This window comes from Xyrauchen texanus, chromosome 36, assembly GCF_025860055.1.
Source record: "Xyrauchen texanus isolate HMW12.3.18 chromosome 36, RBS_HiC_50CHRs, whole genome shotgun sequence".
Classification (NCBI taxonomy): Eukaryota; Metazoa; Chordata; class Actinopteri; order Cypriniformes; family Catostomidae; genus Xyrauchen; species Xyrauchen texanus.
Window position 1 is genome coordinate 24,390,208 of NC_068311.1, and position 26,303 is coordinate 24,416,510.

At 38.2% G+C, this 26,303-nt stretch overlaps 1 protein-coding gene across 2 annotated transcripts in view; it reads left to right on the top strand.

Annotated features, from left to right (window-relative positions):
* Positions 1–26,303, top strand: part of LOC127629814 (zinc finger protein neuro-d4-like) — a 93,573-nt gene that overhangs the window by 59,677 nt on the left and 7,593 nt on the right. The window lies entirely within an intron of this gene.

Here is a 26,303-nt window from a genome sequence, read left to right on the forward strand (position 1 = left end):
CTCACAACATAAAGATCTCAAAACACCAACAACTATTTAAAGTGATGAGGCAAAACTAAATTCCTCCCATTATAATCAAGAAAGCCGTCCAGACTGGAAGTGCCTGATGCAGCGTGTTGCAACCTGACGCACTATCAGTTTACTTTTTTTTTTTTTTTCTAGCCACTTTATTTTCCACATCTGTCTAAAATAAAATGCTTTTATTTACAAATATCATATGTGTGATTTGATTGCTTTATATTATATTGGTTATATATTGAATTAACTGCTGACAGTAACATCAAAGCCAGCTCATCATGGCATTAAGACACTGAATTAAATTACTTTGGATGTTAAAATATGTTTTCAAAAGTAGGAGTAATGCTGATTTCACATGATGCTGGAATTACCATAATGACTAGTTTCTAATTTGTTAAAACTGTTCATTTCCTTGGTGGGGATCTCAGAATTTTAGGAAAGCTATGATTCCTCTTACTACACTTTTATGATGGCAAGTAAAAAGAACCAAAATGGCAACGTCTGCACCATTTTGGTGGAAAAGGGGTTTAACTATCTTACACAGTTACATGCTGAAGACATGTGACACAATCAGTTTAAGATCAAACTTCCCTTGTTTATGGCTTTGCAGTGTACAGTCTGCTGCCTTTTGTCTGACAAAGACAAGGTAACAGTGACCTCATTGCAGTGTCCTTGTGGAATCATGCCCATTTGCCTCCTAGAGTTATCTGACTGAGTGCTTAGGTGAACTGGCCTGCCCATCGTTCTGTGTACCCTTACAGCCACTGGCTTTTCTTTTAGAAAACAAAAGATAAGAAAAGAGCAGAGCAGAATAGTATGGCTGTGTTAAAATGTGGATTTTCAGACAGAGCACAAGCGATAGCGTCTGCAAGATGATTCGTTTCCCCCTTCCCTCCCATTTTCTCATTTCACACACACCCCACATTCCCATATTACACCATGAGCAATATTATTAATATGAGGGGTTTTAATGAAACATAGACGCATACATTATTCATGCAATATTTAGACCAAAAGAGAAAGATCTAGACGTAGGCACGATAACTAGAGACTCTAGATGAAGAAGAAAGAATTGGAGCCAGACCAAATCCAAAATTCCTATCCTCTCGATTTATTTAGTTTTTCTGGTGCGCTACCTCTCTCCTCATTTCTGTCTTTGCTATCATTTTGATAAATGACAGATTATTCTGGCAAGAGATGAGATTTCACCTCACCTATTCTCTCTTCCTCAGCTCTTTCTTTTTCTGTTGTTCTAGTCAAGGAAATTTTTACTTTGCTTTGTCCAGCGTGATCTCATTAGTATTCGTAGGTATTTGTACATAAAGTGTAGATCTAACACACTTTCATTTTCGGACATTTTCATAGGTAAAGCTACACTACGTTACAATGTGCTCTCAAGTGACATCTGTGGTTGAAAATTGGACTAACCTTAAAAATGCAATCAATTTGCAGAAGAATACATTACATCAGTCATGTTTTGGCACTGCTCTTCTGGCGGATTAGTCTCCCAATTTGAGTTTAACTGGATATAGACTGTGTGTGATCATGACTGGTGGTGGAGTCATTATGAGCTATTTTCATGTTGATATTATGTTATACGATTAAACATTGAAATGGAAATATTACTTGCTTGGTGAAGATAAACAACACTCTTATTTACATATTTGAATGAATTTTACACTTAGAGAACAAAGGACTCTCCTCAGCCACCACCAGTATACGTATCATGGCAGGTGGTCATATGTATCTTTTAACCTTTTCTCCCCAATTTGGAATGCCTAATTCCCAGTGAGCTCCTCTTGGTGGCGTAGTGACTCAACTCAATCCAGGTGGTAGAGGACGAATCTCAGTTGCCTTCGCGTCTGAGACCGTCAATCCGCACATCTTTTCACGTGGCTTGTTGAGCGTGTTACCGCGGAGACCTAGCGCGTGTGGAGGCTTCACGTTTTTCTCCACAGCATCCATGCACAACTTACCATGCACACCACAGAGAGCGAACCACTTTATAGTGATCACGAGGAGGTTACCCCATGTGAATACCCTCCGTAGCAACCGGGCCAATTTGGTTGCCTTGGAGACCTGGCTGGAGTCACTCAGCACGCCCTGGATTCAAACTTGTGACTCCAGGTGTGGTAGTCAACGTCTTTACTCACTGAGCTACCCAGGCCCCTAGTATACATATCTTAATATGATTATTCAAGTGTTTTATCTACTATTAATGTTTGAATTGTACTACAGTTTTGAATTTAAGTGGTTAAACTCGTGATATGGCTGATACAAGTTCAATAGAACACTTTATTAATTTTATACTATATTGCCCAGCCTCAGTTACTACAATAGCATGTGTATGCAATGCACACAATAACACCGTAAACTAAAAACATAAAACGAGGATTCAATAATGATGGGGATAAAATATACTGTATTAAATGTAAAAATAATAAGCTTCAATATGCAATAGAACAATTACAAGAAGTCAATTTCTGAAGTCATATGTATTAAACATGTCACAGTAACTTCACTTCGCGATCAGTTAACACACAAGGATTGTTCGATCATAAAAGCGTGACAAGCAATAGCTTCAACAACCCTACCAGAAAACATATCCAAGCATTACAGCAGGTAAACAGATAACAGAGAAACATCCATCTGGACTGAGTGTTACTGAATTGAGATGAACAGCGTAGTTACTTTCTCCAGCCGGAATATGAGACAGCGGTACTTCTTTCCTGTGTGTGCGGACATGACATAATGACGCAAAGATGAATGTCATCCAAATTGGACCCGACAGCTCAAAATACAGTTCATTTTTATAGGCTTACCGTAGTGAATTGGGGTAAGGTAAGGACATTGTTTTGAACATTGATTGTATATGTATGCAATCAATAATGGCAATTTGTTCATTTTTAACCTCAAAATATTACATACTGCAGCTTTAAACCAATTTTGGTATGTTAAAGAGATGATTCAGATGTCTGGATTACAGTAGTGGCAGACTGATCTCAAAATGAAATCGGGAAAAGTAGGTTGACTTTTCTTTAGCTAACATTGGTCTGTGCTTACTGAAATTCAAAACACTGATCTTACTAATATTCAAGTATTCTCATGTAAAATGTTGTTCTAACATATTTAATTTTGTACATTTTGATAGACACTGAAATGTGCAATATAAATGTAAGACCAACAATAGTAGGTCTGGGTGGTGTACGTATATGATATTGATATCAATATTTTCAGCCTTTTGGAATTTTGATGTTTATGTATTTGTTTTGAAATGATTGTGGCTTTGGAAATGACTGTGGCTAGGAGATTGAAAATGCTAGGTTTTGATAACAATTCAAAGTAATAAGAAAAAAAAATTACCTACATATATTTTTATTAAAGTTTTTGTATATGTAAAATGCCATGGTGAGACTTCCATAAACAATCATGAGTAATGACCCAAATAAATATTCCTTAAAACTAATTAAAAAAATCCAATGCCAAATCCAATGCCAATTTTTCTACTGTTAAATCAGAGATGCTATTAAAATGTACAGTTACTCTCTTATACTAATAAATCAAAAGCATGAGCACAAAACAAATCTGATGACAGTCTTTAGGAAACTTAATGGGCACATCAAAAGTGCATTAAAATCATCAAAATACTCACAGGGGTGAATTCACTTAACAGTTGCGACACTTTTGCACGTGGTATTTTAGTGCAAAAATCTGCGTCTTACAGTAGTCACTAACCATCCGCAATCTAGTTTAAGCAGGCGCTATCAAAGCTGAAATAGCACTGCCTCTGGTGTATTTAAATAATTATATACACTGATGAGCCAAAACATTATTACCACTCACAGGTGAAGACAAACCACAAACCTGCGACAGGGTAATGGGCACCCAAGGCTCAGTGATGAGCGAGGGCAATGAAGCCTATCCTGTCTGGTCCGAACCGACAGAAGGTCTACTTTGGCACAAGTCACAGAACATTAATGATGGTTACGAGAGGAATGTGTCACAACACACCGTGCATCGCAGCCTGCTGTGTAGACGCAGACTGGTCAGAGTGCCCATGGTGACCCATGTCCACTGTCGAAAGCACCTACAATGGGCACGCGAGGGTCGGAACTGGACCTTGGAGCAGTGGAATAAGGTTGCCTGGTCCAATAAGTTAAGTTTTCTTTTACATCACATTTACGGCCATGTCCGTGTGCGCCGTTTACCTGGGGAAGTGATGGCACCAGGCTGCACTGTGGGAAGATGACAAGCCGGTGGAGGGAGTGTGACACGGCCATTCATGTGTATGTCAGTTTGACACTTGCCTTCCTAAACATTGTTGCAGACCAGGTACACCCCTTCATGGCAATGGTTTTCCCTGATGGCAGTGGCACACTGCACACATTGTTTAGGAATTGTTTGAGGAACATGATGAAGAGTTCAATTTGATGCCCTGGCCTCCAAATCAAAAGATGGAGAAGAGCATTATAACCTGGTATATATATATATCCAGATACCTGTTGTAGTCAAGCCACTTTCGGCATGTTAAAGAGATGAATCAGGTGTCTGGATTACAATAATGGCAGACTGATCTAACAGTGAAATCGGAAACAGTAGGTTGACTTTTCCTTATCCAAAATTGGTCCGTGCTTACCAACAATCGAAACACTGCCTTCAGTGGCCAAAGCGGTAAGTGTTTTTGGGTCGTATAGGCACATGTGAGCTTAATTTTCCTGGTGAAATGTCCATAGAGGGGCGCCAAAAGTGAGTTGGAAACTCTACAGGATGTAATAAAATGAAGAGGAATGCATATTTTAAAAACTGAACCCCCAACCCAAATTAGAAATGTAATGTTAGGGGGAAAATGCAACCTTGAATCAAGCTCGTCACTGATTATGCAAATGTGATTACTTCCTATTTTCAATGTGGGATGCAAACCCAGGTCTTCCAAGCTGCTGAAGCAACGTGCTTTCTGTTGTGCCACAAGGTAAGGTAAGCATGCTTGAAACAATGCAAAAATGTCTGATGGGACATGTCAGTGATTCTGTATAATGTGGCTGATCTAAGGGTACTAGAACGTTTTCAAACAACATGCTGACTTCCCGTGTTGCCATGTTGGTAGTGGAGTGATGCTTTACAGTCCAGACAGAATGTGCCATATATTGGTTGTCTGCTGCAGTCTCCAGTATATAGTGCTTAGAACCATTTAGAATTGTGTTGTGCAAATTTAATTCAGCACAGATTTTGTGGTCGTGTTTAGCACCGTTTCCTGATCTGCATAAATCCTTTAGTGAATTGGGCACTAAACCAGTTCAGACAGTGGATAGTGCATTCAAATGGATAGTGCTTCATTCTTAGTGAATTCTCCTTACAATGTTTCTTAATTTTATATCGGAAGGAAAATTATAACGACTATATCATAAATGTACAATATATCACCCATCCCTAATTGACAGCATCTAAAAGTAAACCTTTTTTTGAAATACGAACAACTTAAGAGATGCACTTTTGATGTGCTTTTTCACACAGTCATCTCATCCCTTTCTCTGTTGTTCTGTTTTCCATCACCCGTGTCTTTCCATCTCTGTCTTTTACACTCTCTCCTCTTTCTCTTTCCATTTGATTTAAGATTCATCTATCAGTCCTCTGTATTTTTTCCATTCTTTATTTATTTCCACTGCAGAAGTCAGCATGCTTTGCAGAGATGAGCGACTGCATTAAAATTCATGCCTGCTCATATTCTTTTTAATATAGTGTTGTGGTGGTGGTGGTGCTAGGCGGGTGGAAGTGGGAGGGTTTTGGGGGCCATCCAGCGAGATCTGGGGGGAGGGGTACTGTCTGTGCACTGGTGTCAGTGTGGAGGGTGAAGGGTAGATGGGGTGGGGGGTCGGTCGGTCTGTGTTTGCGTTTGAGGTCAACCCTCTAGACGAGCACCTGAAAATTGGATTTTGTGATTCAGGAGTTCTAGTTAAAATTCGCTCCCACATGTATACACACACACACACACACACACACACACACACACACACACACATACACTGTGCACCCATATCTGGCACTGGAGTGTAGATTGAGATTCAGACTCAGGTTTATGGAGACAGACGGTCAGCAGGCAGACAGTTGGAGGGGTGCCGGGTTTTTTTTTGTAGTGGTGGTGAAGGTGGGGGTTTGATGTTGTTTATTGTGATGAAGGTCAGATTTCATCTGTCTTTCTAGCTGTTTGTTTGCTCTCAATATTCCATTGTCAATTACTTTAAGACTGCGAAGCTTCCCCAAAAATTTCATAAAAAATATGGCAATGACATGATATGTGTAAAGATAACCTATATATTATATACCACTATTGGTGCATTTAAATTTCTTTAGCAAATAAAAGTGTAAAATATCACACAGCACTATCACGCTTGTTCGATCAGTTAATGCAATCTGCTTTAAACTACCAGGGCTTTCACAGCCATGGAAATCCTAGGAATATCAGGACATTTTGAAATAGTGACTTTTCCAGGCTCACAAAAGTTATATAAATGATCAAATCTAAAAAGTAATGGAAACCTCATGGAAATCTCAATAGTTAATATGGGTCAATGACAGCTAAGTCTGTCCGAGGTTTTTAAAATAAAAAATATTTTAAAAAAAATCTAGTTTAAAACACATTTGTTAAGTTTGTTGAAAAATAATATTTGTGACACAGTTGGTTTCATAAATATAAAATAAATAATAATAAAATGTAAAATGACAAGTGGAGTACCATCATATAAAAGGTATTAAAATAAATTTCTATGCACATTAATTTAATCAATAATAATAAAAAAAAAAGTAAAAAATACAGTAAAAATAACAAGCTAAAATTTATGAATATTTGAGTCCCTGATATCAATACATTATCTTAGGGTTACTCCATTTGACCTGAACAGAATTTTCCTTTTCATAAAAATGCCAAAATATATATTTTTTCTTTTTTACAGCATCAGAATTATACGACTGCAGAATGGTGCCATGGGGAAAAAATTATCGAAGATTTCGCGAATAAAGTCACAATATTTTGAGAATAAAATCGAAATTACGAGAATAAAGTCATAGCATTATGAGATTAATGTCGTAATATTTTAGAATAAAGTCAAAATGACGAGAATAAAGTCAATATTTTGAGAATAAAGTCACAATGACCAGAAACAGTGTGTCATTATCACAATAATAGCCTGCAGCTTCATCAAGGCAAGAAATGGATGTGGATGCGTTCATTCCGTCCAGCTCATGTGGGTGGTGCTTGGGTTGAGTTTCCAGAAGCTCTAAATTCAACATTAGTAGCACTTAAATTGTACTTACAAGCATTGTTAAGTAGCATGTAAAAATGTTTGTAAATTAACTGGAGCTATTACCACTCTTAAACCCAAAATTACTACATGTATTTTTCTTGCATCTTTCACAGTTTATCTGAGACAAAGGGACATTTAATAAATTATATTAATATATTTTGAGAATTGGAAAGCCATTGTACATGGTTTCAGAGGATTAAAAAAAAGAGTTGAAAAAACACATTAAAGTCTGCAGTCTGTTCATGTGATGCGAAAGGTTTAAATTAGGTCTAAAGATAGATCTCAATTTACATGACACTTATTTTTCAGAAAAAAAAAAAAAAAAAAATATATATATATATATATATATATATATATATATATATATATATATATATATATATATATATATATATCCACCAACAAATGCTGCAAAAGTGTCAAACTTATCCATATGAGTTTACCTGTCTCTTGTCTACGCTCCACTAGGCCTCAGTTGCTACCTGTCACAGTTGCACTCCTGTCTGCTCTGCAACAAAGCAGGAAGAGCAGTGGTCGTTGCCTAGTGATGGTGTTGCCATGGAGACTGGCCAGCCAGACTCCCTGTATAAAGAATAGGTTGTTATATGTACATCGAGTGCAGGAAAGAGTGGGGAGGAGGCAATGGAGATTGGAGTTTCTCTAGGTTTGAGGATAGAGGGGTGGGGAGGTTCATTAAATCTGAAAGAGAGAGAGAGAGTGACTTGTGAATTCTCTGTATGATTTTGCATATAATGTATATGAGACGAGACATAGCAGAGAGTTGGTTGAGGGATACTGTGTTCTGCCTCATTTGCTATTCTGTATTAAGAATGGGGCCGAGGGCTGTTTGGCTTCACTGGGTCCTTAAGGTAATTAAGACTGCATCAGGATAACCTCAATACCCCCTCTTTTGCTCTCAATTTTTCTACATTACACACTCATACTGTTTGAAACATCTAGTACCAGAGAATAAAAAAACGAAATGAGTGTTTTCTACTGATGCTATAATTTTTGGTTTATGAATTTCTAAAAACAACTTGCTTATGTTGCATTCACAGCTTTACAGAAAACAAGCTAATATACAGTTACATATCTCATATACAGTGCATTCAGAAACTTTTCAGACCCCTACATGTTTTCACATTTTATGTTGCAGCCTTATGCTAAAATGCTTTAAATAATTCATTCTCACATCAATCTACACTCCGTATACCCCATAAGGACAAAGCAAAAACAGATTTTTGATAACTTGCAAATGTATTAAAATTTCCTTCAACCCTGACCAGTCCCCCAGTCCGTGCTGCTGAAAAACACCCCACAGCATGATGATACAACCACCATGCTTCACCATTGGGATGGTATTGCGCAGGTGATGAGCGGTGCCTGGTTTCCTCCAGACATGACACTAGGAATTGAGGCCAAACAGTTCAATCTTCATTCCATCAGACTAGAGAATCATGTTTCTCACAGTCTGAGAGTCCTTTAGGTGCTTTTTTGTGTCTTGCACTGAGGAGAGGCTTCCGTCTGGCTACTCCACCATAAAGCCCAGATTGATGGTTGTCCTTCTGCAAGTTTCTCTCATCTCCACACATGATCTCTGGAGCTCAACCAGAGTGACCATTGGGTTCTTGGTCACCTCTCTTACCAAGGCCCTTCTCCCCCGATTGCTCGGTTTGGCTGGGAGGCCAACTCTAAGAAGAGTCCTGGTTGTTCCAAACTTGTTCCATTTAAGAATTATGGAAGCCACTGTGCTCTTGGGAACCTTCAATGCAGCAAAAAATATTCTAGAGCAAATATTTTTCCTAGAAATTGATGTCCATATATGTGGACAGTGGGGCTTAATTGTAACATCTTAAATAATACAAGCTATATATAACGTCAGATTTTTTTCATCAAACTTTTTTAATGTGTTTCCAGGAGTGTTGGTTATTCATGTTTTTGAGACGTTACAGACATTAGCATAATTAATTCTGATTCAAAGAAATGGCTAGCATCACCCAATCATTGCCAACCATGTTAAAATAAAATGATCATTCTGAATCTGTGTACTGATTACCATTGTTCCATGTCTGCCAAACATTTTGAGTGGTCCAAACATCATCTTCAGCCTGAAAATGAACTTTTAGTCAGATTTTTGGATGAATGCACTTAGCTGTGTAAAGAGTTATTGGATGCTCCCTTGCTTCCTAGTTAATGAATGACTTAACCTCCTGTGTGCTGTCTGGCTGCACTGATCTCAGAAAAGCTTGAAAACAGTTCCATATAAAGCCTCTGAAAGTAAAATTGTTCAGCTTTTTTATTAACCCATTAATCCTCAATGTAATAATGCACAGTAAATATTGGAATGCATTTACTAATGTTAATGAATAGAACCGTATTGTGTAGTGATAACAAGATAAAATATAATAAAATGTATATTAAAATGAAGCAAAATGACCCACAGATGTGTTAATGTTGAAAGTTATTCAATCAGTTTAAATGAATTTAAATGATGTGTTTTTGCAAAACTAAAACACGATGTCCACGTATGTGGATGCGGAGTCACATGAGGTTAAAGGTGAATTGTGTCATTTCTGTATAACTAGTGTCAGAAAATGGAATTGGAAAAATAATGTCTGTTTTCAAACAAGATTCCCCAAAACTCTCTCTGTCTTCTATTGGTTGGCAAAAAGATAGTCCCGCCCAAACGCATGCCATGAGTCAATAGAGCACAACTCACTTTTTCAGCCGTCTTAGTTTCCAAAGTGTTTTTCCCATTCATTTTTTTTTCCATTGGGATTACATAAAATCCTTCATTAAAGAGTTCTATGCCATGAACCAAACCAACCAGCTGCGGGTCAATCACAACATTACAAACTTTGATTTTAAGCAGAATAGTATTTGAAAATTGGACAACACAATGGAGGTACAAGACTGTGTACTTAACATATTTTAGGAATCAACTAAAGTCACAGGAAGTATTGTGATTTCAGTAAACAAAGGGATGGAAAAATATAAAACTATTGATTAAAATCGGTTGATTATAAGTATCGAAACAATACATTTTACGTTAACTACAAAATGTTCAGATATCTACACATTTATTTGTAGTTTAAGAGTCTAGGGACTCCATTACATCATTTACAGTGTGTCATGGAATTGAGGGGTCATTGCTAAGCTTTTTACAGTGCATCCGGAAAGTATTCACAGCGCTTCACTTTTTCCACATTTTGTTAGGTTAGGGCCTTATTCCAAAATAGATTAAATTCATTATTTTCCTAAAAATTCTACATAATGACAATGTGAAAGAAGTTTGTTTGAAATCTTTGCAAATTTATAAAAAGAAAAAAAGAAAAGAATTACATGTAGGCCTACATAAGTATTCACAGCCTTTGCCATGACACTCAAAATTGAGCTCAGGTGCATCCTGTTTCCACTGATCATCCTTGAGATGTTTCTACTACTTGATTGGAGTCCACCTGTGGTAAATTCAGTTGATTGGACATGATTTGGAAAGGCACACGCCTGTCTATATAAGGTCCTACAGTTAACAGTGCACGTCAGAGCACAGGATTGTATCGAGGCACAGATTGGGGGAAGGGTACAGAAACATTTCTGAAGCATTGAATTTCCCAATGAGCACAGAGAACCTTCCAGAAGAACAACCATCTCTGCAGCACTCCACCAATCAGAACTGTATGGTAGAGTGGCCTGACGGAAGCCACTCATCAGTAAAAGGCACATGACAGCCCGCCTGGAGTTTGCCAAAAGGCACCTGAAGGACTCTCGGACCATGAGAAACAAAATTCTCTGGTCTGATGAAACAAAGATTGAACTCTTTGGCCTGAATGCCAAGCATCATGTCTGGAGGAAACCAGGCACCGCTCATCACCTGGGCAAAACCATCCATGGTGGTGGCAGCATCACGCTCTGGGGATGTTTTTCAGCGGCAGGAACTGGGAGACTAGTCAGGATCGAGGGAAAGATGAATGCCGCAATGTACAGAGACATCTGGACCTCAGACTGGGGCGAAGGTTCATCTTCCAACAGTACAATGACCCTAAGCACACAGCCAAGATAACAAAGGAGTGGCTACAGGACAACTCTGTGAACTTCCTTGAGTGGCCCAGCCAGAGCCCAGACTTGAACCTGATTGAACATCTCTGGAGAGATCTGAAAATGGCTGTATGCCGATGCTCCCAATCCAACCTGATGGAGCTTGAGAGGTCCTGCAAAGAAGAATGGGAGAAACTGCCCAAAAATAGGTGGGCCAAGCTTGTAGCATCATACATGAAAAGACTTTGCTATAATTGGTGCCAAAGGTGCTTCAACAAAGTATGGAGCAAAGGCTGTGAATACTTATGTACATGTGATTTTTTTTATTTTTTTTTTTATTTTTTTTAATTTTTTTATTTGTAATAAATTTGCAAAGATTTCAAACAAACTTCTTTAACGTTGTCATTATGGGGTATTGTTTGAAGAATTTTGAGGAAAATTTAATTTAATCAATTTTGGAATAAGGCTGTAACATAACAAAATGTGGAAAAAGTGAAGCGCTGTGAATACTTTCCGGATGCATAGTAGGCACGCCACAATTTTCTGATTGGTGAATCTTTTCCTGCAGGATCGTAGGTAGTGTAGTTTACCACAATTTCAGCTATTGAATGTGTTTTATTTGTTTATTTTTATGATGTTTAAATAATGCAGACTGATAACTTCAACAGGAGCACATCGACTAACAACCTTGGAGGTCATTCTAGGTCTGTCTTTAAAGTTTGATAATTTATCTTTAAAAATCAATACACCTATGCAAAAAAATATTTTTACTTCCAGAACCAGAAGTTTGCACTCAGTGTTGCTATGTTGGGCTGGTCCTGATGCTTAAACAAATAGAGGAATGTTTTGGTGCACAGAGCCATTTTTTAAATACTTTTCAGGTAAAAAAATCAACCTACACAGTCTTGCTGGAATAGGAAAATGTTATTTAAAGGAATACTTTAGGTTCAATACAAGTTAAGCTCAATTGACAGCATTTGTGGCATAATGTAGATTACCACAAACATTTATTTTGACTTTTCTTTAAAAGAAAAAGCAAAAATCGAGGTTTCAACAAGGCACTTACAATGGAAGTGAATGGGGCTGTAAACGTTAAAATACTCACCATTTCAAAAGTATAGGCACAAGATATAAACAATATGTGTGGGGCCTGGGTAGCTCAGCGTGTAAAGACACTGACTACCACCACTGCAGTCGTGAGTTTGAATCCAGGGCATGCTGAGTGACTCCAGCCAGGTCTCCTAAGCAACCAAATTGGCCCGGTTGCTAGGGAGGTTAGGGTCACATGGGGTAACCTCCTTGTGGTCGCTATAATGTGGTTCTTTCTCTCGGTCTCTGTGGTAATGCACTCGAAAAGTCATGTGATAGATGCGTGGTTTGACGGTCTCAGTCCTGGAGGCAAATGAGATTCGTCCTCCGCCACCTGGAGTCACTATTCCACCATGATGACTTGGGCGTTGGGAATTGGGCATTCCAAATTGGGGAGGAAAAGGGGAGAAAGAAAAAAAAACAATATGTGTGTTAATATGATTTTAAAGGTATTGCCAATTTTACAACTTTGTTGCCATGGTGACGTTACACCGTAAACCCTAAACGACTGTCAAAAGGACGATTTAAACAACTTAAGAGCTCAAATAAAACACAAGATTTAACAGAAGATTTAAAGTACGTGCTTTCATAAAATTATAAGCTTCACATTTCTGTCTTTAAACCATAGAATGTAAAAAAAGATGGACGACGCACCTTCGCTGTTTTCCATTGGTGAGAACTGAAGCCGCCAGTGTCCCGATATGGCGCTGACATCTTGGGACTTGAGTCTGCGCAGTTGCGATGTCGGGACCAGACCTGCGCAGTAGTGAGCAGGAAGTAAAGCCGCGAAATCAAGGCCCCGCCCTCACTCTCGCTGAATCAAACGCAAGCACACGCCCCTGCACTTTTGACTTATGATGGTGTGAAATAATTAATTATAGAAATTTAGATATTAAATTTAAAGCTCCAATCTCCTCAGTCCTTCGAAGATCCTGAAAAAAAGTCAGTTGGTGCTTCAGTGACTACGCTCAGAGAACCTGTCAATCACAGCTGTCAATCATGATGTCACAGCACCGTTTTTATAGCATCAAATAACTAACTAAAAACAAACTTATTTTGAAAACAAACACTTGAAATTACATCAACGTGATAGAAACTACAGTAAATGACAGAAACTATCTTTGGAAAAAAGATATGTGAAGTGTAATTTAATTGTTTAGTTGGACTCACTTCCCGTTGAATAACATGGGGAGGCGGGTTTATGACCTATACTAGGACCAGTCACCGGGGGGCGATCGAGACGTTTTGGCTTCACTTTTGAGGGCTTGTGCGGCACACTTGCTTTAAACCCTCCAAAATTGGCCCTATTCATTTCCATTGTAAGTGCCGCACTGTAACCCAGATTTAGCTTTTTTTAAAGAAAAGGAGAGACAGGTCGGAAATATTTTTTGTGGTAACCAACACTATGCCACAAATGCTGTCAATTGAGCTAAACTTGTTTTGAACCCGGAATATACCTTTAACATCAAACAATTACACACTATACCTTTAAAGGGTAACTAAACCCTAAACCAACTTTTTTTAGTTAATGATCTGTAAGCATGGGGCTTTATTAGTACTGGTCATTGATTCAAGTAATTTTTTTGACATTTGTGTATAAAGTGTTTTAATTCTACAATATATGGTGTAAAAACATCTGAGTGCTGCCCTCTTCCGGTTGAACGGTGGCTATTGCAGTTGAATTTTCCTATTGGCTGTTGCGGTACTTCGTGACGTAAGCGGTGACAGCTGACGTAAGCAGGTTCCAGCTCACCACGCCAGATTCATGTACATGTTGTCTTGCGACCACTTTTCCTGCATTTTCAAATATTTCTAGTGGGTGGAGTCAGACTCTGAGCAGGTGTTTAGTTACCCTTTAAAGACAGAATATAAATTTCCTTCAGGTATTATAAATTGTATAAATCACATGAGGTGTTTTTGCATCCATAATCTCAGGGTTCTCCGGCGAGAATAATAATTTAAAATGTATACAGTTCTATCTTTTCTCTCCCCAGTATCCATCTTTTCTCTGAAAGCCCACTGGTATGTGGAAAACCACACTGTTATTTTTCCCTGTTATTTTGCATTTGAATGCTTTTTCTGAAAGCTTGAAGTGGGTTTGGGCTGTATGATCTTATGCTCTTGGGCTGTTTGTCAGCTATGGTTTGTGTGCATGTTTGTGTTTTTGTGCAGGTCGAACTGACTGCACTGCAACCATAGATCAGGTTGTATTATGCACCAAATGCTCGTCCTCTTCTCCCTTTGCAATGTCATTCTGTTATGCAATCCAGCCTGCGAGTTGAGCAACTGAGGCCCATATAATACTGCAACGCATTTTCTTTCCACATTTGAGTGTTTTACCATTTTGATTATGGGAAGAAATTTGGTGATATTTGATGATTGGTGAGTGGTTGACAATACCTGATGTTTTTCTTTAACTGGTGCAGATCTAGAGAACAGGCAAGATTTCAATATTTCATAATATTTTATAGAAAATTAGCCAAATCAATTGACAAATCTGTTGGTAGATTTATAAGTTAGCACACTTAATAATAAGACAAGCAGGCATCATAATCTCAATGTGGCCAAATATTGTTTTTTTAATATGACTGGCCAATATATCCAGGGATGGATAAAATCACATTAGAACCACATTATAGTAACCACGATGAGGTTAACCCAACATGACTCTACCCACCCTAGCAACCGGGCCAATTGGTTGCTTAGGAAGCCTGACTGGAGTCACTAAGTGCACCCTGGATTATATTAAAGTTATTTTAATCTTAAAGGAACGGTCCTGCGTGGTGTGCTGAAAAAAGTGAGTTGTGGCACAACGATCAAAGACATCCGTCCAGTGCGTGTTTACATAGCCTAGAAAAACTATTGAAAAACAGCGTAGATGCACATGTGAACAGCCCATAACTCACCCTATAGCCTACTTGGAAAAACTGACCCGAACCTGTCCCAAAACCTGTAGTTTTGTCGGGTACCGTCGGACTCCGATTGGGTTTAAAACCTCTGAACGCATGCAAAATAACATTTAGTGATTTTTATATTTGAATACTATGCACATCCCTATTAATAACAGATGATTTTGGAACGATTCATAATTCAAAAGTAGGCTACATATAATTGGCCGTAAGACATTGCTCCAAACATTTCTTTTGTCCGTTTGAAAAATCCATCCAAATCTATCAAGCGTCCTGTACCACATAAATGTGAAAGTAGTCACGTCATAGAGGGGCCATGGTGTACCGGCTCATGGGCCTCTCAGTTCATAATCCATTCTTGGATATATCAGTCTAGTACTATCTGTTAACTAGTAGTTATCTGTTTGTTTGTTTTTCTAAACCAACAGTGCAAATGCTATTTGTTTATGTGTAACCGTACATGGACATGTGTGTATGTGTCTGTGGTAGCATGATTAAGGGGGTTATTAAAAGCAAGAGTTTGCCTCATTTATCATGGTCAGGAACTGGGGTGCAGTATGCAGACAACCTCAAAAAAACTGAGGAGGCAAATATGTACAGTACCGGTTATAAAGCTGAGTTCTGGGGGGGGGTTTGTATGTTTGTTCTCTCATGTGTTATTTGTTTGTGTAGAATTCGTCCATCCACACCACAGCAAAACTTAGAGGTCCCTCACACTACATTGTATTTTAAAGTGAGTATGCTTCAGGGCAGGGGTATGCCTAGGACCACCAAATTTTTTCAATTTTCCGTGGACCCCCTTGCGGCCCCCTGGGGGTCCCAGGATGCCAGTTTGAAAACCCCTGCTTTATGAGACACTGATATTTGAGATTTTCTGCAAAATAAGTCAGAGCATATCAGCATCTGTGACATGCTGTCGATTACCACAGAAAGTAATATTGATTTGTTCTGCTTGTAAAACAAGCAAAAATGTGTGTACAGTATAATGCACCGACAACAGACGTTTGTGGGGCTATCATACATCGTTTCAAAATTGCCGTAATCCTTAAACAGTATACATGTTTGCATTAGACTGTTAGTAATAGAATGGCTGTCAAGGTCCTGTCACTCTGTCTGGGTTTTTGTCTGACAGGACCGTGGCATTATCGTCCCATGTCCCACTCTGTCTTGTGTTTTGTTGTCTGTCTTTGTGTGAGCACACGGTTTCGGTTGTATTCCCTGCTGTGCGCTCTTCAGTCTGTCTTGTTTCATTTCTGGAGTATGGATTCTGACTTCCTGTCTGGTTTGTGATTTTGGGTTTGTGTGTGGCCGAACTCTCGCGCAGGTGTCCATTGCATCACGTTTGCCTCGCAATGTACCCTCAGGTTTCGTTTAGTGTGAGAATGTGTGGCATCTCTTTGTTTGGTGTTGCTACACATTCTCTCGTCTTGTTTGTCGGTTTGCATGAGCATATATTGCCTTATTGTCTTGGTGATGTGCGCTCATGCCATTCAAGTGTTTTGTTGTCTTGTGAGAGCATGTGGCTTTGTTTTGTTTTTGTATCGCGCGTGTCTCACTGTCTTACGTCATACCCCGTCTCCTTGTTTGCCCATTTATTAGTTTATTAGTCACACCTGCCCTGCCTTGTTAACCTGTTGATTTCTCTCCCTATTTAGTCTTCTTGTATTTGCTGTCCAGTGCGTGTTCGTCTTGTTTCCAGTCTTGTGTGTCTTTTCGGTCTGTTTGTTGGTTGGTTCATGTTGGTCCTGTTTTTGATGCTCTCCCTCTGCCCCTTCCTGGATTATCTTTTGCCCCTACGGGGTAGTTTATGTTTGTTTTTCCTCCTTGTGGGAGTTTGTGTTGGTTTTTGCCTTTGCACTAATAATTCTCACTGAATGTACTCACTGAGTACATTATTAGGAGCACTGTGGTCCAAATAAAGTGGTCTTTTGCTGTTTTAGCCCATCCAGCACAGGATATCAGCAGTTACAGAAATTCTCAATCCAGCCCATCTGGCACCAACAATCATGCCACAGTCAAACTGAAATCACATTTTCCCCCATTCTGATGGTTGATGTGTACATTAACTGAAGCTCCTGACCCCTATCTGCGTGATTTTATGCTGCCACATGATTGGCTGATTAGATAATCGCATATGTTGTTGAGCATATGGGTACGTGTGAGGACGTTTCTCAGGTGAAATATCCACATAGTGGCGCCAAAAGCAAGTTGTATTTTTAGTTGTAAATAATGTAATGCAGTCAACAGGAATTTGTATTTTTTTAACCCTACACGCTAACCAGACCTAACTGTCATTCGAGTAAAAATTACAATTTTGAGCGAAAATGCAACATACGAATCGTGCTCACCATTGTTTGTGCGAACATGATTACTTCCTGGTTTTCACCAAACCAGAATCTTTGTCTTGGAGATGTGTAATGTGCTATCAATTGCACCAAAGGGAAAGGTAAACACATTTTGAATTCATGCAAAAATGTCTGATTGGGCATGACACTTTTGGGGTCGATTTCAGGTGTGAATCTACAGTGTGGCTCAGATGCTGTCGATTGAGCTTTACTTGCATTTAACTTGGAATATTCCTTTAAGCTGTACAAGCAGAAGACTCTCTATCGGTGACTCACTCACAGTTTGACTTCTCTGTTTTACTATTTTAAGTATCTATCTCTACAGCTTTAATTTAACCCTTATTTCACAGTCACAGTGACACGTCAGACCTGGCATGTGGTGGGTCTCTTATGGTTTTTGAGGTGAATCGTCTTTATTAGTTTTAGGGATGCTGCGAAATACCTTTGCATTATTTTAGTTTGATGGCCTCGTGAAGGCTATACACGTTTTACGGAGTGCTGGGTATGGTAACAGGTGCTTATGAGTTCTTCCAGTGTTACTTCGGTGAGGCAGGTGAGGCAGGTGATGCTCTCTCTTCCTACCAATTTTTGTCCTAATTAGAGATGTGTGATCTAGCCGAAACAGAATCTTGTCACTATAGAATCGTTTGGAATAGGTGCATAGAGAGCGAGAGCAGCATGTTTCTCAGATAGAGGGCGAGAGAGAGGGAGAGAGAGAGAGATGATAAGGGAAGAGGGGTACTTGAGCATTCCTCATCCTATCTCTGTCTTTCAATTCCCATGGGGCTGCAGACACACTTGAAAGCTGTGAAGTGTGCTGTTCTGCCTGTATTCTCCCAGTAATTGGACAAATGCTGCATTGGGAAAGAGGTAGGGTGGTCCTGTAGGAAGGCATTTGAAGGAAACTCTTATGTATGTCTCTGGAACTCTCCTTCTATGTTTTTTTCTTTTGGCTTGTCTCAAACTTGTTCTTTCCTCCTGTTTTCCTTTTATTTCTTCTTTTTTTAAAATATGGCTCTGTTCAAAAACCTAGTGAGCTGTATTGCTGCCTACTGCCGACATAGGCTTCTGCTTCCTAAGGCCATGTCCACACTTGTCTGTTTTCAGTTTTGTCATCGTTTTCCAAAGTATACAGTTATGGACAGCATTTCCGAAAGTGTGTGTATATATATATATATATATATATATATATATATATATATATATACACTCACCTAAAGGATTATTAAGAACACCATACTAAAACTGTGTTTGACCCCCTTTCGCCTTCAGAACTGCCTTAATTCTACGTGGCATTGATTCAACAAGGTGCTGAAAGAGTTCAGGAGATTGTCTTGACCAGGACCACACCCCTAAATGCATTGAAGCAACTGCCATGTGATTGGTTGATTAGATAATTGCATTAATGAGAAATTGAACAGGTGTTCCTAATAATCCTTTAGGTGAGTGTATATATGATAAGGAAATATTCCTTGTCAAAGAATCTGCCACAAATGGCCTCCACAGGACTGAGCATCAGTGATCAAAATCCTGTAAGGTCTATCTTCACCACCAAACCTGACATTGTATGTGCTCACTTTTTTAAATATTAAGTTGCTTTGACTTAAATGGTGTAAAAGCTGACATTATTAATTGTTTTAAATAATCTAAACCTTTTCTTTTTAAAATTGGTCTTATCTGACAAAATTGTAGTTGGATTTTTTTTACAGTGTAGTTCAAATGCTAATTCTAACACTAGTGAAAGTGCAAATGTTTGATATCAGTAATTATATTTTCACTAGTAAAAAATATAATTCTTGATTTTTTAAATTCCGTCATTACTCGCAAAATTACCTTACTTATACCAGAAATTACATTTTTAACTAGTAAAAACATTATTATTATTATTATATTATATGTGAAATTCTACTAGTAAATATGAAGTTACAAATTATCTGTAATTTCATATTTAGTAGTAGAATTTCACATGTAATATGTCACTACTCATTTTCAAAACTGATATCTATTGTTAATTTCTTACTATTTGAAATTCCAGTTTCACAAATCAGTGAAAACTTACTGGTGAAAAAAAAGTTTTTTAAACCAATAATTACGCTGTTACTATAGTGCAAACGTCCAACCCTGACATCATCAGTTGAGTTACAACTAGTAAAAATGCTCATTTTTGGTATAGGTAATTTGGTTTTAGTGACAATGTTAATTTCAGATATCTATAATGTGATTGTAACTACTCTAGTTAGAAAACCTTTTAACCATTTAAGCTTGGATGTCCGTGCCCACGTTAAAAAATATATAATTGTCAAAATATTAATAACTACAGTCTTGACCAACACAAAATAGGTTTCGTTTGAAAGCTTGGAAGCTCTAACAATACATATAGGCATTATGACCAAAGCTGAACAAGTACTTTGAAAGTCAGACTCATCAAGTAGCCATGTGCCATATGTTGCTGAAAAGCTCTCAAATAGTAGAATACAACATGCCTATTTGTTTTACTCAGATACATATATCTAGCGAGTAATAGCTAAGTATATGGCTTTGACAATTATGTTGATAATGCTTATATGCCGCATTATTGCTCATAACTTTATGGAATATAAACAGAACATAAAATATCATATAACATTACTTAGAGGAGGCGATTATCTTTCAAACGAGCCCATGCACAAGATAACCGGATGCATAGATCATTTGATAATCCACACAAAGCACAATGTTATATATGGCCACCAGGAGATGGTGCCATGCAAATGACTCGATGCAGACTCATTGAGTCAAAAGACAAAAGACAGAGTCAAAAGACATTCATTCTGTGAAATCTCATTACTAAAATCATGTCTCCATGCAATGCATACCTTTAGTTATTGTTGTGTTTGCATGTGTAATAAGTTTGTATGTGCAATTATTATGCTGTTTGTGTTTGGAGAGCCTTATAGACACATGGAGAAGTTTTTGGACACTATGATAAATTATATTTGTAATGCTATAACTTTTGATTGCTTTTTCATATCAGCACAACATTTTTCTCAGATAGAGTTGATATGATTGGGAACAAAACAAAAGCAGTCTTTCTATGGCACCTTATTCACACCCAGAGATATACAATGTAAAATCAAGGAAAACAAAAACAAAGTACAATTTTGGCTAAAAAAAAACATTCCAGCAGTTTCTTAGGCTGAGAGTCTCAGAATGTATCAATATATATATATATATATATTTTTTTTTCATATATATATATATATATATATATATATATATATATATATATAATTACATTTTTAAAAAGGTTTCCTTTACAATGATACCAAACACTTGTCCCTCATTGTTTTATTTAGGTGTGTGTGTGTGTGTGTGTGTGTGTGTGTGTGTGTGTGTGTGCGTGTGTGCGTGCGTGTGTGTGTAAGCCTTTATTTTTGGGTATGCCAAAGCTGTAAATCTTTAAAAACACCTTCAGAGCTTAAAGAGTTAAGATATTTAAAATGTAGCATATGTGAAATTGGAGTGAATGACAGATCATTGTGAAATTTGTACTAGTGAAAAAGCTGTTACAAGTGTCAGTAATTATGTTTTTTACTAGTTAACCTTTTAGAATGGGTATTTCCACAATAATGTAAGACGTCATTTTTGTATAGTATTTTCACTCTCCAGAGAGCACACGTACATCTCCCAGTCTGTTTTAGACCTTTTTATCTGGAAAGCATCACATTCTAATTAACATCTTGTAAACATCTTAAAAAGATCAGATTTACAAGCATTCTAAATAAAAATCTCAAAGACATCTGCTGAATGTCTTATTGACATCCGAGAGGAAATGTACTAAAGACGTATTGCAAACAACCAAATAACTACAGTACATCTTCTAAGTGTAAACACAAACACGCCAAATATACATCTGGGTTATGTACGTGTACTATAAGGGTAGTAGTAATTCCACTGCTGATGTCAAGAATGATCATTTTAACTAGCGACCGTATTAGTGTGAACATGGCCTAAGTTAGCTAAATGGAACCTTTTAAGTGACCGATTTGTGACATACAAACATACCTGTACAAAGAACGCTTCGCTTGGGAGACTCGACTCTCAATTAATTTCAGTGAAATTTGACAACAGCATGTTACTAAGCTAACACTGTGATACTATCCATGTAAACATACTGTACATACTGTAGCACACTAAAATAATCAATTTTAATCACACTCCATGCTAAAAATACATTTTAAACCAGGTTAAGCTGCTGTGGGTGCATTTCCCATACAATGACATAACTCACTGCTTAACCACGATTGTGCAATCAGACAATTCTTAAGAAAGGCCTCACTTCTCATCTCACTATGAAAAAAATAAAAAACTGCACGAAAGCAGCCTATTTTAAAATCAAAAACCCATTAACAGATGAATACAATAATTTGATAATCAAATTAAGCTGTGCCCTATTACTGTCACAAATCATTGATGAATCACTCACATTTATCTAGTTAATTTACATGATTATTATCCACCAAGACTTTTCTATCCATTCCTCATGTGCATCAGTAGCAGGTGTATTATTGATTCTCCTAATAAATACAGTATATCTATGTGTGTTTCAAATGCTCAACAATGGCAACTTTACAAAGAATCCCACAGCTTGAGCATATAAGGCGACGCAGAAGTCAGATAGAGATAATAAATGCCTACATAATGACAAATTTCTTCACACTTCCCTTTCTATCTGTTGACGACATCATAAGATAATTCCGGGTTCCAAGGACCAAGATCCTTGAATTGCTGCAGGTTGTGAATCCACACCTTCAGAGGGCCACAAGAAGAAACTATGCCTTAAGTCCAGCAGTGCAGTTCTTAGTGCATGGTGAAGTCTTTGAAAGCAATAGGGCATAGGGGTGATAACTCTGAACAGAACACACCCCAGATGCGGTCAAATCAATGAAGTCAACGCCACAAACTAACAAGAAATTATGCTTCTAACCACAGGTGGAGAGCTGTAGTTCCAAATACGCAACTTTGCGACGCTGTTTGCAAATGTTCGTTGGAACTACGGTTTCGAGAAATGCCAAATCGTTGAAATATGTTGGTAACGATGACACTTGCGACCATAGTTCGCTAACGAGGCTTTTGGGAAATGCACCCCTGAATGGTCTCCAGCCTGGCCAAGCTGGAGTTCAGATGGTTTAGGTGGTCGCCCAGCTGACAAGGTACCAAAACCTCTGTAAAACCAGCAAACCAGACCAACCTGACCAGTCTGGGAGACCAGCAAAGACCAGCAAACCTGCTTGCTCTCCCTGCAGCGACAACGTTCTACAGAAGGTTTAGCGTAGAGTAGAGCATCTGTCTCCCTTTCTTTTTCACCTCCCATTTTCCTTTTTGTGTGCACATATTTGTGAGTGTGTATGAGAAGTCAGGATTGATTGCCTGTGGCTAACATCAGAACAGTACACCTTAAAAACGACTGCAGGCTTTTAATCATTGATAGGCTTTTTCTTGAGTCAGGCGGGCTGCAGAGCAGTCACATTCACAACCATGTTACAAACTGCTGATTCACTCTCAAGGGTTTTAAGCCTTTTTGTAAACATACATGTTGTGTTTTTTTCTTTGTATGTGTGCATGTGATACAGAAGGAACTGTTCGAGTGCTTGTGCTTAGAGACTGTTTGTGTGTTCATGTATGAGCATGTGTGTGTGTTGTGTGTGCACTGATAGAGTGGTGGTGGTGTAGTGGTCTAAGCACATAACTGGTAATCTGGTAATCAGAAGAACACTGGTTCAAACCCCACAGCCACCACCATTGTGTCCTTGAGCAAGGCACTTAACTCCAGGTTGCTCCGGGGGGATTGTCCCTGTAATAAGGGCTCTGTAAGTCGCTTTGAATAAAAGCGTCTGCCAAATGCATAAATGTAAATGTAAATGTGTGTTGACGCTCCTGAGGGACTAAAGAGCACAGTCTGCTTTTGAGAGAACAGATTTTTTGCCTTTTGTTTTCTATATGCAAACTGTTGGAAAATGGTCTAGATTAGTCCTTACTATCATTTCTTAATCCATATGTTACTTACTTGCATTTTTCAGTACCTTAGTGTACTTGCCGCAGCTATATTAAGCATTCAATGATGTATTTAATCAAATTAAAGGTTTAGTGTGTCATTTCTGTTCCACTAGCATCACCAAAAGGAATTACAATAATGATGTTGGTTGGTTGGTCAGACAAAGAGATATTTCTTCCCCCAAACTCACACTATTGGTTGAGCCAATGTTGCTATGTCCTGCTGGGATGGTCAAACAAACAGAGCAAAAAGAGAAAAATCAACCTACTTTACTTACACTGCATATTATGCTGAGACAAATGAATGTATTCTGCAGCAAAGATAGCTCTCCTTTAAATCTGCAGTTCACCCTTTCACCAGTTTTTATGCTCTAATTATGCAGTGAAATGATAAAAGCAATTTCTGAAGAAACAAATACATTTTCTGGTGCTTCAATGACATTTTCAGCTCATGTGTCGACTTGCATGCTCTTCAGCACTAGTAACCAGGTACTTTGCATCGCAAGCGCAACTCTCGATCTGTTGAGCTGCCGGTAATTTTGATCTCGCTCGAACAAGCTTGTAAATATTGTTGTTATGTAATGCAAACGTTAAAAAGTATCAACTTACAGGTCATGCACTATATTAAAAGCACTGTGAGAGGAACAGGGTGAAAAGTATGTGTTTATGAATTGATAATCTGACGTTTTACTCGTGATTTGTGTGAAAGGGAATACAAGTCATTGGTATTGTAGCACTTCTAGTGTTCATTGGAACAGGAAAGTGATACGATATGTTCAATAAGCCACATAAAAATCATTTTGCAAAAATGTAAGTGATGTTTTTATGACACCAGGTTGGTCCCTAAACGTCACAAAAACACATCTCATCCTGGCTAAGTGGACTGTTCATGGCCAGAATAAACTGCAAATTACATCAGAATTTGTAGTCAATATAATCGAGTAAACTTGCAGCTGTGTAGAGTAGACAAATATACTGCAGCATGTTTAAGGACCATGGACAGCATCAGAGCACACTGCCCCTAATGCCTGCTACTGATATACACTGCTGCAGATGCATGCAACATGATCCAGCTTCTGATAGACACAGAGTGGCATGATTGTACCACACAGTCTATGTTTTTATGCAGTCTTGAACTTCCGTCCAGTTCTTCTGTTCCCCTTTAGAGCTCTAGCTGAGTTATTTTGTCTTCCTCACTCAACCTTCACATTTGTAATTCATGCCTATTTATTTTTGCATTGATGCAGGATGCAGGGGTTGGGGCAGTGACCACTGGTTCATCTGCACTGGAATTTTTAATTCGTCCTCTTTTCTTGTCCCGATCAGGGGCTTTCTCTCTCTCTCTCTCTCTCTAGAGATTAGAGAATAAAACAGAACAGCCCCCCCCCCCTCCCCAACTCTCTTACACACACACACACACACACACATACACACACACCTCCCCCACTCTGGAGGATGGAGTGGATTAATGACCTCGCTGGAGAGGGCCAGAGCTCTCCGAAATCACCCAGCAGAGTTTCATACCCTGCTCCTGATTATGTGTGTGTGTGTGTGTTGTGTTGTATGGTTGCTTATCCACTTATTTTGACTATTTACTATGCAGTGTGGTCCTGAGACCATTTATAAATCGCCTTTATTTGACATTATTTGGATTTAATACAAAATCTTTTATAACAAATTATATTAAAGGGATAGTTCACCTGAAAATGAAAATTCTCTACTCATTTACTCACCCTCATGCCATCCCAGATGCATTTGACTTTCTTTCTTCTGCTGAGCACGGAGATTCTTAGAAGAATATTTCACAAATTTGAAGCTTTAAAAAGCATACAAGTAATCATTTGACTCTAGAGGTTAAATCCATGTCTTCAGAAGTGATATGATAGGTGTGGGTGAGAAACAGATCAATATTTAATCTTCACATTCTTCTTCTTTTGTTTTTGGTAAAATCACATTCTTTGTGCATGTCACCACCTACTGGGCAGGTAGAGAATTTATAGGAAAAAAGGGTTTTAATATTGATCTGTTTCTCACCCACACCTACCGCATCACTTCTTAAAACATGGATTAAACCACTGGAGTATTACAGGGTACTTTTATGCTGCCTTTATTTGGTTTTGGAGCTTTAAAACCATTCAACACCATTCACTTGCATTATATGGACCTACAAGCATACAGACCTACAGATATTCTTCTAAAAACCTTTGCTTGTGTTCAGCAGACAAGTCATGCACATCTGGAATGGCATAGTGGCGAGTAAATGAGGTTAGTATTGTCTTTTTTGAGTGAACTGTCCCATTAAGGATAGGAATTTAAATGCATTTCTCACTATTTGGTATTTCAGCATTTCTTAGTATTTGGTATGTCTTCATTTTGCTTTAATGACAGAATGCACAAGTTTGTGCAAAAACAATATTGATTCATCATCCTGTGCAATTTCAGAATGATCCAAAGAGCATATTGTGTGCTTCAATGGAAGCAAGGAAGTCTATCCGTTTGTACCAAGGAGTTAACATTGTCAAGGTCGTAAATTTGTCTTCCGTTTAATTAGGGACCTAGAAATAGTGCACAATTCT